This window comes from Canis lupus, chromosome 12 (assembly GCF_011100685.1).
Source record: "Canis lupus familiaris isolate Mischka breed German Shepherd chromosome 12, alternate assembly UU_Cfam_GSD_1.0, whole genome shotgun sequence".
Taxonomy (NCBI): Eukaryota; Metazoa; Chordata; class Mammalia; order Carnivora; family Canidae; genus Canis; species Canis lupus.
Genome location: NC_049233.1, coordinates 43431453 through 43448666, shown reverse-complemented (window position 1 = coordinate 43448666; position 17214 = coordinate 43431453). Strand labels below are relative to the sequence as shown.

The window sequence follows — 17214 nt, the reverse complement described above, 5'->3', positions numbered from 1 at the left end:
GTCGCCTTAGGCAAGTCCCTTAACCTCAAGGAGCATCAATCTCCGATCTGTAAGAGGAGCAATCAAATCTATTTCATGGTGTCTAGAGGCGAAACAGGTGACTGTTGGTAATGTGGCTAGAATACAGTAGCCATTCAATAACTCACAGAAATTGTAATTACTCTTGTTGCTATTATTATTATAGTACCCTTGGATCTTTTCTCTACCATTGTGCACATAGCTTCAACCTGGGTCTTTTCTTTCCTAAATTTTTTTTACCTCACAGTCTCTCTCCATTACCTTATCTCTAGTTGCCCACAATAATGGGTGTTCTGCTTATCCTAAAATCTCACATGGACAGGATTCATGATCTGCACCCTCAGTTACTTCAGCATTCTTCCCTCATTGCCATCAAGAGCCCCCACATTCTTCTAACCCCCTCTGCGGAAGATGTAGTGGCATCTCTCCTTCATTGTTCTCCCTACTTGCAGCTCTGAACAATTCTTTCTCAGATTTGTCCCTTTCTACTATTACCCTTAAGTCCTAGCAAATGTTATTTTAGATTTTAAATCATTTCAATAGTATGCAATACTAGGCTTTCTGTCTTCAGTCTTCTACTGTCTTCAGTCTTCTTCTCCTACTTCTACTAGGCTACTGCTCAGATCTTTGTCCTTGAAGACTGATTTCATCATATCACTGGGTAACTCAAGAATCTTTAAAAACTCTCTGCTCTATAATGCAAAGATTTTCACTTTTTGGCCTTGCTTTTATTTTCAAATAATGACAAAAATCATTTACTCCCAATTGATCAAAGACAAGTTAGTATTTTCATAGGAAATGAGTACTTAACTCTAAAAGAGAAACAAAACATATATATAATATTAAAAAACTGTTTATATATAGAGAGAAATTTTAGGACAATCATTATATAACCTATTAACACATCTTGCAAAATCTGAGCCTTGAATTTCTTTCCTTCACTTCAGCCCTGAAGTTGGCATGGCCTCAAGTTGGTAGAATTCTCTCTCAGAACTTGCTTTTTTGGGGGCATCCAGGTGGCTTAGTGGTTGAGCAACTGCCTTCGGCTCAGGGCATGATCCTGGGGTCCTGGGATCGAGTCTCACATCGAGCTCCCTGTGGGGACCCTGCTTCTCCCTCTGCCTGTGTCTCTGCCTCTCTCCCTGTGTCTCTCATGAATAAATAATTAAATCCAAAAGCAAAAACAAAAAAGAACAAAGGGTCTTGCCTTTTTTTTTCCTCCCTGGGTAGAGTCCTAGGGTTGACATCTCCTTAGATCCAGAGCTGAGCTTCCAGAGCTGAGCTTCATCTCAGCTCTGGCCAGTGGCTTCTCCTAGACCAAGTCAGCCAGTGTTGACCACTTATATGAAGAATATTCTGACCAGGACAGCCCAGAGCTCCCTAGCCTGAGGTGGAGTGGGCCAGTGAGTACCAGGTTGCAAGAACAAGTCCATGGCACTTTCCTATTCCACAAAGTCTGTGCTTTGTAGGGCCTCCTCATTCTTTCCTACTTCTGATCTGGGTGATGGCTCTAGTTTGATAACTTGCTAAACAGAAGTGATAGGCCCTGATCCTGGTAGACATCATGACCTTATAGGTTCTGTTCAGATGCCTAATGGCTGTCCCTGAAAAAGGGATCTTACATAATTCTAGTTCTCACAGACTCTGCCCATAACCCTGAGAAGCTCCTTTCATTCTCTGTTCCAAAATGCAATGACAGTGCTGTTCCACTCCTACTTGACCCTACTGTCTGCTGGCAATTTCCTTCTTAGCAACAGGTTAAGGGTGAGCTTTACGTAGCCCAGTCTGTTTCCTCTGTATCTGCTTTCTCAGCTTGAACTGGAGCTTTTATTTCTGTAACCTGCTGAGCTTGTCCTGTTCTGGCTCCTGCAGCTGCTGCTGGGTCTCAGCTGTAGATCTTCAGCAACAATTACTGAGAAAGACAAATACCTTTCTCCAAAAAGAAAACAGTTTGCAAAGTCCAGCCCTGCCCAAATCACTGGGGTGTTAGGTTCTCACAGTGGTGCTGCGTGTCTCCATTCAGAATGACTAAGGGGCCCAGAAACTGCTCAGTGCTCCCAATCTGAGCATTCTTCTTTATAAAAAAAGTTTTTGCTGTGGAAGTCCCCCAATCATCACTTCAGTTGACGTGTTTGAATTGCACTGAAGTCTTTCACAGGTTGAAATTTGAAATTTTTTATATGACCACTTAATTCTGTTTTAATGTCCTTTGCTCCTTTTTTAAAAAAAATTCTTTTTATTGGAGTTCAATTTGCCAACATATAGCATAACACCCAGTGCTCATCCCATAAAGTGCCCCCCTCAGTGCCCATCACCCAGCCACCCCATCCCCCCGCCCACCTCCCTTTCCACTGCCCCTTGTTCGTTTCCCAGAGTTAGGGGTCTCTCATGTTCTGTCTCCCTCTCTGATATTTCCCACTTATTTTCTCTCCTTTCCCCTTTATTCCCTTTCACTATTTTTTATATTCCCCAAATGAATGAGACCATATAATGTTTGTCCTTCTCCGATTGACTTATTTCACTCAGCATAATACCCTCCAGTTCCATCCACATCGAAGCAAATGGTGGGTATTTGTCATTTCTAATGGCTGAGTAATATTCCATTGTATACATAAACCACATCTTCTTTATCCTTTCATCTTTCGATGGACACCGAGGCTCCTTCCACAGTTTGGCTATCGTGGCCATTGCTGCTATAAACATCGGGGTGCAGGTGTCCTGACGTTTCCCTGCATCTGTATCTTTGGCGTAAATCCCCAGCAGTGCAATTGCTGGGTCATAGGGCAGATCTATTTTTAAGTCTTTGAGGAACCTCCAGACAGTTTTCCAGAGTGGCTGCACCAGTTCACATTCCCACCAACAGTAAAAGAGGGTTCCCCTTTCTCCACATCCTCTCCAACATTTGTTGTTTCCTGTCTTGTTAATTTTCCTCATTCTCACTGGTGTGAGGTGGTATCTCATTGTGGTTTTGATTTGTATTTCCCTGATGGCCAGTGATGCAAAGCATTTTCTCATGTGCGTTTTGGCCATGTCTATGTCTTCCTCTGTGAGATTTCTGTTCATGTCTTTTGCCCATTTCATGATTGGATTGTTTGTTTCTTTGCTGTTGAGTTTAATAAGTTCTTTATAGATCTTGGATACTAGCCCTTATCTGATAGGTCATTTGCAAATATCTTCTCCCATTCTGTAGGTTGTCTTTGAGTTTTGTGGTCTGTTTCTTTTGCTGTGCAGAAGCTTCTTATCTTGATGAAATCCCAATAATTCATTTTTGCTTTTGTTTCTCTTGCCTTCATGAATGTCCATGCTCATGGATTGGAAGAATTAATATTGTGAAAATGTCAATGTTACTCAGGGCAATTTACACATTTAATGCAATCCCTATCAAAATACCATGGACTTTCTTAGAGAGTTGGAACAATCATCTTAAGACCTGTGTGGAATCAGAAAAGACTCCGAATAGCCAGGGGAGTATTAAAAAAGAAAACCATAGCTGGGGGCATCACAATGCCAGATTTCAGGTTGTACTACAAAGCTGTGGTCATCAAGACAGTGTGGTACTGGCACAAAAACAGACACATAGCTCAATGGAACAGAATAGAGAATCCCAGAAGTGGACCCTCAACTTTATGGTCAACTAATATTCAACAAAGCAGGAAAGACTATCCACTGGAAAAAAGACAGTCTCTTCAATAAATTGTCCTGGGAAAATTGGACAGTCATGTGCAGAAGAATGAAACTAGACCATTCTCTTGCACCATACAAAAAGATAAACTCAAAATGGATGAAAGACCTAAATGTGAGACAAGAATCCATCAGAATCCTAGAGGAGAACACAGGCAACACCCTTTATGAACTTGGCCACAGCAACTTCTTCCTTTGCTCCTTTTTAGTTGTTTGTCATTTCTAACTCGATTCAGGACCTCCCGTTTCTTAGCTTCCAGAATCCGGGGAAAGCTGTGGCTAAGTAATACTCTTAATCACAAGCTGTAGCTCCCTCCTCCTCACTCTTTCTCCCACTCTGCCCTTTCCCTCTGACATCTCCTGTACCTCTTTCCTTGGTTTTCCTTATTTCTAGAGGAGCTAAGCAAACCTGTGCTGCATTTCCCACACTCCCCAGTTTTTCCGTTTCTTCTTCAGGCTTACAGCAGATTTTGCTTCTTCTCTCATCCCCTCTGCCAACTCTGCAGACCTTCCAAACTTGGCTCCAAGTGGCTGTCTCCCTGGAGGATCACTGTAACACAGCCACTGTTCCTGTAGCCATGTGGAGTCCCCAGAGCGTTTTCATCAAGTTACCAAGTAAGCCTCATGTAGCTCAGTTCTCTTGTCCTGGGTGATTCGTCAGAATTTAAACCCTTAGCACTATTGTAACTTGTATGTGGAGATGTTATTTGGTGGGTTCTCTGCTATTTCTGTGTGTAAACTCAGTCTTCCCACAAAAATGCTAAGTCTCGAGAACAGTAATTCTTTGATTTCTCTTAGAAATGCTCAGTTTCAAAAAAAAAAAAAAAAAAAAGAAATGCTCAGTTTCCAATTAGTACCACTGTTTAATGGGGGCAGTGCCTGAAGGAGGATGATGTGACACAGGGCAAGTACTTCACTCAGGAGAAAGGGAAGGCTGGCCTCAGTGATCCCAGCCCCCAGGCCCCCACAAATGCCCCCCCCCATGCTGAAGCAATGCCTTGTGATCAGTGGGCAGCCTGAGGCTAAAGGGAAAATCAGTCACACTGATCCTGTCTGTATTGAAAATTTTATTATTTTGTTCATCATGGATATTTTTTGTATTCGTTTGATTTTGAAAGCATTGCATCGAAGTAGGATCTATCTTGATTTCTCCATGTTGTGGCACCCCACTTACCTCACCCTAGCGCCTATCCACTGGGGCTCTGTCATCAAACATGGGAAACTTTTGCTTGTGAATTTATGTGTCTGCTGAAAAATGGGAAGAAGAGGGGCACCTGAGTGGCTCAGTTGGTAGAGCATTTGACTCTTAATCTTGGGTTTGTGAGTTCAAGCCCCATATTGGGTATGGAGATTACTTAAAAATAAAATCTTTTAGAAGAATTTTAAAAAATAATAAAAAGAAGGAAAGTAGAGATCCACTGACTTTGAGCAGTAGCTATGGAACTTCTGCAAGCATCTGACTCACGTGGAGGACTGGTCAAAACACAGATTGCTGGGCTCCACCCCTGACTCAGCCCAATCCGGGTAGACCAAGAATCTTTCTAGCAAGTTGCCTATGAAGCTGATGTTGCTACAGGGACACTGCTTTAGAAATCACTGACTTGGGAATTCCTCTGTGTCTGAAATTATTCAGCATAGATGAGGTGGGCACTCAAGGTGGGTTCTCTTTACTTAGTCTCTGAACACTTTTCTCCTTCCTTTTTTTTTTACTTAAGTAAGACCATTCTCAGCTTTTAGTTTTTTACAATGACTTTTCAGGGAAAAAATATATATTTTTTGTGGGCAGGGGAAAATGTCTTTATTAATTAAGCCTCAGAAAGAACTCTATAATATATTCTTTAAGTGTACAACCTGGTATGTTTTTACAGATTAGCAGACTTTATTTTTTTAGAGCAATTTGAGGCTTAAAGAAAAATTGAGCAGACAATATTCCCTACCTGCAACCACATAATTTCTCCTATTAACATCTTTCATTAGTGTGGTACATTTTTCACAATTAATGATTCAGTCTTAATATTGATATATTATTGTTAACTCCAGAAATTTAATTAGGGTCACTCTTTGTATATTCTATGTATATTTGACAAATATATAATAATGTGTCTCTACCATTACAGTATCATATAGACCAGTTTCACTGCCTTAAAAATCCCTTGTGCCTCCGCTATTCCTCCTTCCCTCCCACCTCCTGAACGTTTGGCAACCACTGATCTTTTTCACTGTCCCCATAGTTTTTCATTTTCCAGAACGTCTTATAGTTGGAATCATACAGTATGTTGTCTTTCAGATTGGTTTCATTCGCTTAGCAACATGCATTTCTGGTTCCTTGATCTGTTTGTGGCTCTATCGTTCATTTCTTTTATTAATGAAAAATATGCATTGTATGGATGGACCACAGTTTATCCACTCGGCTATTGAACATCTTGGTTGCTTGTAAGTTTTGGCAATCATGAACAAAGCTGCTATAACCTTTGTGTGCAGGTTTTTGTGTCAACCTAAGTTTTCAACTCATTTGGGTACACTGAGGAACTACAGTGAGTTTTAAAACCTGCCAGCACTGTAATTCCAGTGGAGAAATATTGGCATGGGCATACAGTCCTCGAACTGAGCACTGCTAGTACAGCAACTACTGCTTGCTACTTTTATTTTTTTTTAAGATTTTGTCTATTTATTTGGCAGAGAGAATGCACAAGCAGAGGGAGTGGCAGTGGGAGAAGGAGAAGCAGTCTCCTTGCTGAGCAGAGAGCCTGATGTGGGGGCTCCATCCCAGGACCCTGAGATCATGATCTGGGATCATGACCTGAGCTGAAGGCAGACACTTAATCAACTGAGCCCCCAGGCGTCCTTGCTTGCTACTTTTTATGGAGTCAATGAGTTTATTCATATAAGACACCCAGAAAAGTGCCTGGCAAATAGTAAGCACTCAATAAAGATTGCTGTCATCATCATCATCATCATTATCACAGTTACTATGCTTCAAACCCTGTACTTGGAGCTTCATGTACTTCATCTCTTCTCAAAGAACTTGGCAAGTTAGGATTCCTTTTTCTTGCTTTTGTATGGCTATCTGAAGCTTAGGGAGATTAAGTATCATGTCCAATGTCACAAAACTAGAGAGTGGTAGACAAAGACATAAACTGAGGCTTTTTTGATGCCAAGGCTTTAAAAACACTTCCATGGCAAGGCAAGAGCAGTTTATTTAAAAAGGTTAGAAAAAAATAATACTAATAATTAAACATTGGTATTTTTTAAAAGTCATTCTGAAAAAAAAAACAGGATTAATTTTATCAATGCTTGTGAAAAAATGCAAAACCATTGTGCTTTAATTACATGCCGTAATCATGAGTCTAACAATTGTAAATGGTTCATTGTGCATATTTGTACAAATTACAAAATGTGTTATAATTATTCCTACATTGTAAATAAATGGCAAGTGACTACATGCATGAAAAACATAATGAAATTACTTGTCAAGTACATTATTCTTATTAATGCAAAGGAATTCCATGTCACTGGAATTAACTTCTACCCAACCCCAAGATCAGCATTCCAGTCATAGCCATGCCTTTCTAAACTCCCCTGCTTGTCTCTGCCACTTCCTGAGATTAATACATTTCTTTACCATTTTCTCCCAAAGTCTTGGGAATGCCACCTTTAGTATAATGCAGTGGTTAAATGCTTAGACTCAAAAGACAGACGGGTGTAGGTTCAAATCCTATGTCTACCCTTTATGAACTGTGTCTTGATGTGGGGAACATTTCCTGCTAGGCCTTGATTCTTCATGCGTGCAGTGGCGATAAAATGGATCCTAAGGGATTGTTGTAAAGATAAAAAAAAAACCCACTATGTGTAAATAAATGCACACTTAGCACATGGTCTGGAGCATAAAAAGGAATCCATACATGTTGCTGCTGTGATTAGGGCCGAGTTCTCATAAATGCTCTTTAAATGGTAAGTCAGAGATTCTGCACCTTGGCGAGATGGGGATGAACGTGTGGAAACAAGAGGGTATTACTTAGTGGTAAGTAATATTTTAAAAGATTCATTAAACACAAATCAAAATTTTATTTCTAGACATTTTACACAGAACCGAGGAGACACTTAACAATGAGACAGGTCTCTTGTATCACAAAACTCATGTGCCAGAGGGGGAAGATAGGTATGTGAGAGTATAAAGTAACGAACAATAAAGTGTCATAAAAAGGTACAAACACTGGGGCTCTGGATAGTTTTGGTTTCTGGCAATAGTAAACCACGAGAAAGAGCACTTAACTGCTTACCGTCACCTGATAGAGACCTGCAGCTAAATTCAAATCCATGCAAAATGAAGCCTTCTGGAGGTAGAGCCACACAGAGCTGGTGCATCTGCAAATCCAGCTGGAAATGCGACTGCTAAAGCTTTAACATTGGTACACACAAGTGGGGTTACATTCAAGTTCTGGGCATAGCATAACTCTAATTTTGGTTGTTGATATCACATACAAGAAAAGAGCGCAGTATCAAATATTGAAGCTATATTTAATGCCTCAGTGTCACATTTCTAACCAATAGCTATTAACCAAAAAAGCCACGATTGACTCCTGGCCACTTCAGAAAATAACCTAATAACTTGATACAGAAATGAGAAGCTGAGAACCACAGGCTAGCTGTGAAAGATTTCTATGGCTCTCAAGGGGTGATGAAATCCTTCTATGGACACTGAGACTCCCTTGTAAACTTCCTGTGAGCTGCTTTTCTGACTTACTCATCTTTGTGTCCCTCAGGTCCTAGCAAAGGTCCTGTCACTCAGACTCTTGTCAAAAAGTTTATTGTATGTAAGTGGATTGCATTATTAGATTTTAAAGACTTGCAAAACTACTGAGCTGTTCCATAAAAAGAATGAACTTAATTAAAGCATACGAGGCCTATGATACATAAGTAAGAATTAATGCTTGGGGAATTCAATTTTTTTAAAGGACTATAAATTAACACTCTAGAAAGTATCTTTAGCTAAGTGCTTGTTATTATATTTATTAATAAATATAATTAATTATAATAAATAATGGCATTCTTCCTTTTTGTAGGAAAATAATGCTAACAACTACCCGTGGGGAAAATGTTTTAAATTGTTTCTTCCAGAAATGAAGAATAGCATTTTGTTCAGTTGTCCATTTTCTTGACTAGTTTTCATTAGTTTTACTACAAATTTGTTATTTTTAATTTTTAAATTATAAAATTCCAAACTTAACACTTGTCTGAAACAAATTTAGGAATTAAAAATGGAAATCATTCATTTCCTCCACCTTCTGTTCCTGATTCTGACTTTTTGGTGTATCCTCTTTCTAACATATGCATCAACCTATGTCCTTCTCATTTTAAGCTAGTCTTTTATATAAATTCAAATTTTATCTAGGCATATATCAGGATGCTATAACCAAATACCATAGACTGGGTAGCACACAAACAATAGGAAGTTATTTCTCACAGTTCTGGAGGCTGGAAGTCTGAGGACAAGATGCCAATATGATCAAGTGAGACCGCTCTTCAGGTTGTAGCTTCTTGCTGTGAACTCCTGTGATGGGTGGGCTTTGGGAGCCCTGTGGGAACTCATCTAAAAGGCTCCTTTTGGAGTAAGGATTTAAACATGAATTTTGGAGCACACAAATAGACCATAGTAGCATACATAGTAAAAGTACTCAAACAAAAAGGAGAAAAATATAAAAATATAAAAATATAATATAAATAATAATAATAATAATTGTCATCTCTCCCTACACCTAATTTCCATTTCTCAAAATGAGTACTAGTATTTTCAATTGCTTTTATTTTTTATCTTCTGGAGCTTTCCTTTATAAGTTAAATAAAATATTTATGGTTCATAATTCACAATTTATATGTTATGTTTTAATTCTAAATAGTGAAAGATGAGGAACTTTGTACACATAGTTTCTTAACCACAATCCTTCCAATTTCTTGCTTTTTAAAAAAGGATTTATTCTTATTTTTCAAGGCCAGAATCTATATTTACAAAATGATCTTTAACTATGATTCAGCATTCTCCGATTTATCTGTAGATTGTTTCTAAAAACTTAAACCAAATAAAAATCACATAGTTATTAAATATTCTTCATTGCCAAGTCAGGTTTTCTTTTTGCTCTAAAAAAATAAAGAACTAAAATACTGTGTATCTGAACACTACTACTGAGAAAAAATATATCCTACATGCCAAAGAACATGGATTTGCATCTTTAGTTTTTCTATCTTCTTTTAGGTTAATGCTTGGTTGCTATGGTTCCTTGTATCTCATTTTGTAGTCTTTCTTGCATTCTTTTTCTGTTTTGCTTTTTTCTAGAGAAATCATTTTCCCACGAGATGGATGAATGTAAACTTTCCAAATCCATACAAAGCTGAAAATATTTTATTCTTATATTTGATAATTTATATAGGTATAAAATTTCAGCTTGAAAATTATTTTTCCTTGGGCCTTTGAAGGTGGGCAATTTGGTATTCTAGAATTCAGTGTTATTGATGAGAAGCCTGGTGCCAGTTGTGTTTTCATTTCTTTGTAGGTAGGTGGGAGTCCTGTTCTAGCAAAATACTTCATGATTCTAACTTGTAGCTATTTGCTGATTGAATCAAATAGCTCTTAAAAACTTATTAAATAACATTTTTCTGTCACTTTTTTAAAAAAGCTTTGGGAATTACCTATTGATCTTCTATATTATAAATTGAAGATTTATCATTCAGTTCCCCAAGTAGTCTTCCATTCCACCTATCTTTCAATGAACTGATAATTTTGATTAGATCAGTATTAATATTTTTATGATTATGACCATGCAAACTTTATTCAAAGCTACTTGTATATCTTTTTGCTCTCCCTAGAGTAATTCACTTCTTTTTTATGTTCATTTTTTTTTACATAACCTCAAGATTTTATTGTCTTCATGATATAACAAAATATGAAGCTTAGAACTGGATTGCTTGGTCCTTTCTCTTCTTATCTCCTCCCAGTTCAAAATGCTTATATGTCTTAATAGCCAGCATTCTCTTAGATCTGCAATTGGGCTCAGTGCATTCAAGCCTTGGTGCAATCTTTGTAGTTTTCCTCTGGAAAATTGTCTTTGACTGCCCATGATAGCCACCCTGCTTCCTGTCCTAACATCACTCTCTGGGCAGAAAGAGAATCTTTGTTTTTCTTGTATTGTCACTTTGTGGGGTTGATGCTTGACACACTTCTTGCAGGAAGTCTGGTGGGTTTTAGGAACATTGACCATGTTTGTGAGAATGCTATTGGCCTGGAAAGGTTTTTTTACGATAGTTTTAAAAATCTATTTATCATTGATTTATACCCACACTTTCTGCTAATTCTTAAGTATTCTTTTGATAAATATTTGAGCACATGTGGTATGTCATCAATTTTTTTTTTTCTTTTTGGAGAATCTCTCTGGAGATTTCTAAACTTCTCTAATTTGGACCTGTTTCTTTCCAGGCTTGTTGCATAGCTATCATCCTGGGCCTCCTTGCCCCATCATTTTGGGAATTTCCTTACTACATGTGAGTTGAATGCCTTGTTCCAGAATCTCACATTTTATTTCTTATTTGACTTATTTGACAGTTTGGAAGAATGCCTCTTCCTGCAGATTTCTGAGAAACAGTGCATGGGATATAAGCTTTGACATCTTAGATTTCTGAAAACATCTTTATTCTACCCTCATATTTGACTGATGATTAACTGGATTTAAAATAAATTCTGTGTTGGATTCCATTTCCCTTGGAATTTTTGAAGACGTTCCATTTTCTTCAAGTTTCCAGTTTTGACATTGAAAAGTCTAATACAATTTTGATTCTTTTTTTTAGGTGTGCACACCACCTATTTTTAGCCTCTGAAAGTTTTTAGGACTTTTTCTTTGTTCCCAGTATTCTAATATTTATCCATCATATATCTAATTTTGAGAGATGGTTTTGCTCTGAATGCTTCTTATTAAAAGCATCCTAATTTTATTTTATGACTATAATATTTTCTTTTATTTCTCTGAGAATATTAAAGATAGTATTTTTCAAAGTTTTCTGTAAAACAACTGTTTCCTTCAACTTTCTTTACTCTGAATATAGCTTTGGTCTTTTCTATTAGCTTTCGATATCTGAAGATATCGATATATATCGATATATATATCGATCCTTGGTTCTATGTTTATTTAAGAATAGGGCACTAAAAAGCTGATGGGAAGCTTTGTGAACATAGTTTGAGCTATTGACCATTGGTTTTCCAACAGGGATATTGACCAGGCAGTTTAATTGGAGAATTCCTGATGTCAGTGTCCTTTGGTCTGTTCTTTTGGGTTGTCTTATTTCTCAGAGAAGAATCTTCTGGTGTTCTGTCTGAAGGGAAAATGCATCACTAAAAACATTTTGGGATCCAGGTGGGAATAGGGCACTCAAGATTCTGTGTATACTTACCTAGACTTTGACTTACTTCTCTGTTTTTTTTTTTTTGTATGATAACTGTTCCCTCAGCTATATCTCATTTCCCCTAGTCAAGAGATTCTGTTTAGTTCAAGTACTCTAAGTCAATAACCATTTATCTTTCTGTTTCCAGCTCCCTATTGTTATAATCTTTCTTCATGTTCTTTTTATCCTCATTAATATTTTTTATTTTAAAGATTTTTAAAGTCCTTCATATTTATTGTGATAAGTGATATGCTTGGATTTATGCTGCATGCTATCCTTTTTGTTTTCTAGTTTCCATTCAAGAACTTTTTCCCCCTGTTTGTTCTTTCTTGGATAGATCATTTTCTGTTCCATTTCTACCTCCATCCTGAGGTTTGGAAATCCTACAATCTTTGCATTATGTTTCTCATTTTTGGTGGTTGGTCTTAAAAATTTAATAGCAGTGAAGATTTTTCTAGCAATATTTTTAAGTCAATATCTATATGATTTCTCCAAAAACGGTAAGAACCTTAGAATCCTTATATTTCCTACTTCACTTCCCCCAGTTATTTACCATGTTGAGATTATCTGAGATTTTAGTTCCAGATTGTCAGAAATGTTTATGTACTTGTTATATTATTTTATTTATACCATTATGTTTTATATATTATATAGTATAGTATATACATGGTATATAATGGATGTATTTATATCTTATAATTATATATACTATGATACAAATGACACAGTATATATATTATAGTATTATTCATATTATTATTTTTGCTTATCATTGCTTTTTTGGATCAAACTCTTAGATTCATTTTTTTGTTTGCCTTTTTGTCTTTTTTTTTCTGAATTAAAACTGAATCATTCATTGAGAGAGAGTTTATTGGTTCAAAAAAATTCCGATTCCTTTTATGTTCAAAGATGTATTTATTTTGATTCACTCTTGAATGATAATTTTCTGGACCTAGAATCCTAGGTTAGTTTTCTCACATGATTTTTTTTTTTTTTTTTTGAGAAAGTGAGTGGGAGTGGTGAGAGAGGGGCAGAGAGAGAGAGAATCTCAAGCAGGCTCCATGATCAGTGTGAAGCCTGACTTGGGGCTTGATCTCATGATCTTGAGATCATGAACTGAGCCAAAATCAAGGGTAGGATGGAATGCTTAACCAACCGAGTCACTCAGGCACACTCCCCATATGAATTTGTAAGAGATTACCCCAAGAAGACATTTTTGCATGTACTGTGGATGATGAGAAGGCCTATGTCAATCTGACACTTGCTTCTTTATTTAGAATTAGAATATTTTCCCTTTGTGAAGCAATTGAGATTTTTGTCTCTCTCTTTGGAGTTCTGGGTATACACTATAATGTGTCTTTTTTTATTCATCCTGTTTGGCACTTAGTGGGTCCTCCCATCTTGGAGGTACTGTCTTCAGTTGTTGAAAATTGTCTTCCATTATTGTCTTGAATATTTACTACCTTCAATACTATATAATCTCCTTTCTGGGATATTTAGATAAATATTAGAACATCTGGGTCTAACCTTTTAACTTTTTTTGTTGTACATTCAATGTCTTGAGTTGCTTTGTGGAAGAATTCCTCATTCTGATCATCTAGCTCATTAACTTACCTTTTTAAAAAAAAAACAGTTTTATTTATTTATTCATGAGAGACAGAGAGACAGAGAGAGAGAGACATAGGCAGAGGGAGAAGCAGGCTCCCTGTGGGGAGTCTAATGTAGGACTTGGTCCCAGGACCCTGAGATCATGATCTGAGCTGAAGGGCAGACACTGAACCACTGAGCCACCCAGGCAACTCTATTTTTTTTTTTTTTATATATATAAATGATCAAATTTCTAGTTGTCAAGACTTATACTTGATTTACTTTATAGATGTCATATTCACTGTTATGATTTTGTGGACATTATTTTTTCCTAACCCAAAGGTTTATTCTGTTTGCTCTGTTTCCTCAGGGTGTGAACATTTCCGCTTGTTATGTTTGGTGATGTTCTACATCAAATACTGGTGCCTCATGGTTTTGCATTATTCTACAGATTGGAGCCTCCCTGTTAGCTTGTCCACAAAGCCTGCCTTTGAAAGAGGGTCAGTGACTGGAAGAGAGCTTATATCCAGAGGACAATGAATACCAGTTTCTCCTCCTTTTAGCCAGGGCTTAGTTCTGCATCCAAGGCCTAAGTGCTGCAGTCATAATTTTTACAAGGCCAGCATTTCTGTTGCTCAACAGCACAGCCTGTGGGCAGGGTGGGGCACTTGTCTTCTTAGCTGCCTCAAGGCCTACTTCTCCCTCCAGTAACTGTCAAGTGTGAGCTTCAAACACATAGGTCTCCTTCTTCTTTTCTCTTTAGTCCTTTTTTGCAAGTGTTTTGGTTTGTGGTTTCTTCCTTTGATCCCTTTTGACTTCTGCCTTTTATGAGTCCTCAAAGTTTCTGGTTCTATAAAGGTGTTCCTTGCTTTTCATTGTAGAAATGAATACTAAAAATTTTTTGTTGCTATTATTTCTGAGGATGGTCTGAGAAGGTAAGGCTATAGCTGGTGCTTAGTCTGCCATTCTGAATTTGAAGCTCCTCAATTTCATAAAGGAGCAGTTTTCAACTGGCCTTCTATGGCAGTAATACAGATGGCTAATAGAAACATCTTTTCTGCAGCTAAACTGTTCCTGGGTTTGGATTCTATCACTTACTAGCCAAGTGACTGTAAGTAAGTTGCTTAATTTCTCTGTGCCTCAGTTTCTTTATTTAGCAAATAAGGATGATAATAATAATAATACCTGCTTCAGAGAGTTGTTATAAAGATTGAATGTGTACCTGGCTTTTGTAAGGCCTCAACAAATGTCAGTCCTTTTAACTCCAGAAATTGGAAGGGGCTATTTGGCTCAACTGGCATTTAGCTCTTTGTGAATTATCTTGATGAGTGCCCCAGGTTCCATTTCTGTTTTTTGTATTAGTTGACCTAAATCTTGAAGTTTCATTGAACACTATAGTTTTAAAGTACTGTTTCCCTATCCTGTGTCTTTTGTTCGTTTGATCATGTTTGCTTTGTCTTTTCCTGGTTCCTTTGGACTTTCTGTTCTTCTGTGATAGAGGTTTATTAAAAAAGCCAATCACTTTTCTACCATTTCAATAGGACACAAGATGAGGAAAGATTCATGATGCATATGCCCAGTTTTCCATCTTGAATCTGTGTCCTGGCTTAGGGAAAGCTAAACTTCCCAGCTAGAATTGGCATGTAACCTGTGGCCATTGGCAATGGCACAGCATTTTATCCCTGAATACTGCACTGAATTACAGTTTTTTTTTTCTCCTGGGTTTTTGTTTATTTGTTTGTTTTAATTTGCTTGCATTTCAATGACTCACAGTTTCTTCTTTCTGTGGCTAATCACACAACAGCATGGATATTTATGAAACTCAGCCACCCGTTCAGACTAGAACATTGGCACTTTTATATCTTCAGCCATAAGGCTGAGCAGCAGGTTCTGTTTCCAAGCTAGCCTCCTCAGTGTCTCACAGCCCCACATGTTCTGTTTCTTTATGGTTCACAACTAGGAAAACATGATTCTTTCAGGAAATTTTTCTTACATTGCTCCAAGAGCAAGCACAAGGTCTGGGACTAAGTAAACCTCTTTAAATTTTAAGATGGAAAAGGGCAAAAAAAGAGCAGAGTGTAATAAATTCAGATTGATTTGAATTTACTAGATTAGAAGCCACTCACTGGTTTAAAAACAACCATCTCCTAAGAGATTGAAGCAAGCTGTATTAATGGATACCACTCTCTGTAGGAAATAGTGTAGCTTGTGTACTATTAACACTTATCTTTTATAAACTGGGTCTGCATGAAAATGAATTTATGAGTGATAATAGTAATAGGTATTATTTAAGAGAAGAGTTTAACTTGCAAGGTGCTATATAATCACTTACATTCAATAGTTAAAATGGTTTAACTGTTAAGTGTGGTGCTGGGGAAAATATTTGGGGCTGCAGAGAATTAACACAGATACCCTTCTGTCTGTTTCCAACCAAATAAAGAGAGTCTTTCTCTTTTCTGAAATATAATAATCTTAGATTTAGCTGTGTGGGACACATTTCTCTAAGTAAAGATACCACTGATAGTCAATCTGGAGAGAAATACAAATAGCTACTGGAAAGCTATTATCCAGATCCTTAAAACTATGGTTTTAGCCAGAACTTTCTTACAAAGACATTGCTTTCACGTCTGTAATTACTAAAGTGTATAAATAGCCCCCAAATTAAAGCACAGTACTTTCTTTATTCCCTCTGCTCTGGAGATTAAAGTACACTTGACACCAGGGCAAGGCCTTGTGTATAATACTCTCATATCACTATGCCTACTTTGCTCAATTTAGACCCAAATGGATTGTATGTATTTTTTGGAGGATTTTTTTGGAGGATGCCTGCAACTAGGTGCTAAGTATTAGATGATTTTAAACCTGCAGAATGCCGAACCTTGCAGTTTTGTTCTCTTATACCCAAATCAGAAATACTCAGTGTGACTTCCATTTATTTCACTCACTACCAAACTAATACTAAGGATGGGTTAATAAGTTGGGTTAAAATGAGTGTTTATTAATTAACCAGCCCAAGATAGTTTTTTTTTCTTAAAGATTTTATTTATTCATGAGACACACACACACACACACACACACACACACACACACACACACACAGAGGCAGAGACACAGGCAGAGGGAGAAGCAGGCTCTAGGCAGGGAGCCTGACATGGGACTCGATCTTTGGTCTCTAGGATCACACCCTGGGCTGAAGGCAGCACTAAACTGCTGAGCCACCCAGGCTGCCCAGTCCAAGATAATTTTAAAGTTCACAAGAATTTGAAATAAAATATGGGGGTAGATTTCTGTTTAACTGTGACTCCTCCATAGAGGTGGCCCTACTGGTATTTAAAAATTGGGGTTGTGACATAATATTTCTAGCAGCTTTCTTACCTCAGAGTGGGAAGGCTTATTTGTCCCTGAAGAACAGAAATTTTCAAACTGTCCCAGGGATATCTGAGAGTTACCTGGAGGCTCTTGGGGTCTGTAGAAGAGGTTGGTTGTTGGAGAGAAGACAGC

At 37.5% G+C, this 17214-nt stretch overlaps 1 long non-coding RNA gene across 1 annotated transcript in view; it reads left to right on the top strand.

Moving 5' to 3' along the window:
- Positions 1 to 4162: 4162 nt before the first annotated feature.
- The window catches only part of LOC111098341, a 97287-nt gene continuing 84235 nt past the window's right edge, over positions 4163 to 17214 (top strand). The window contains exon 1 of the long non-coding RNA XR_005367970.1: positions 4163 to 4314. This is a non-coding gene — a long non-coding RNA (uncharacterized LOC111098341). The remainder of the gene's footprint in view (positions 4315 to 17214) is intronic.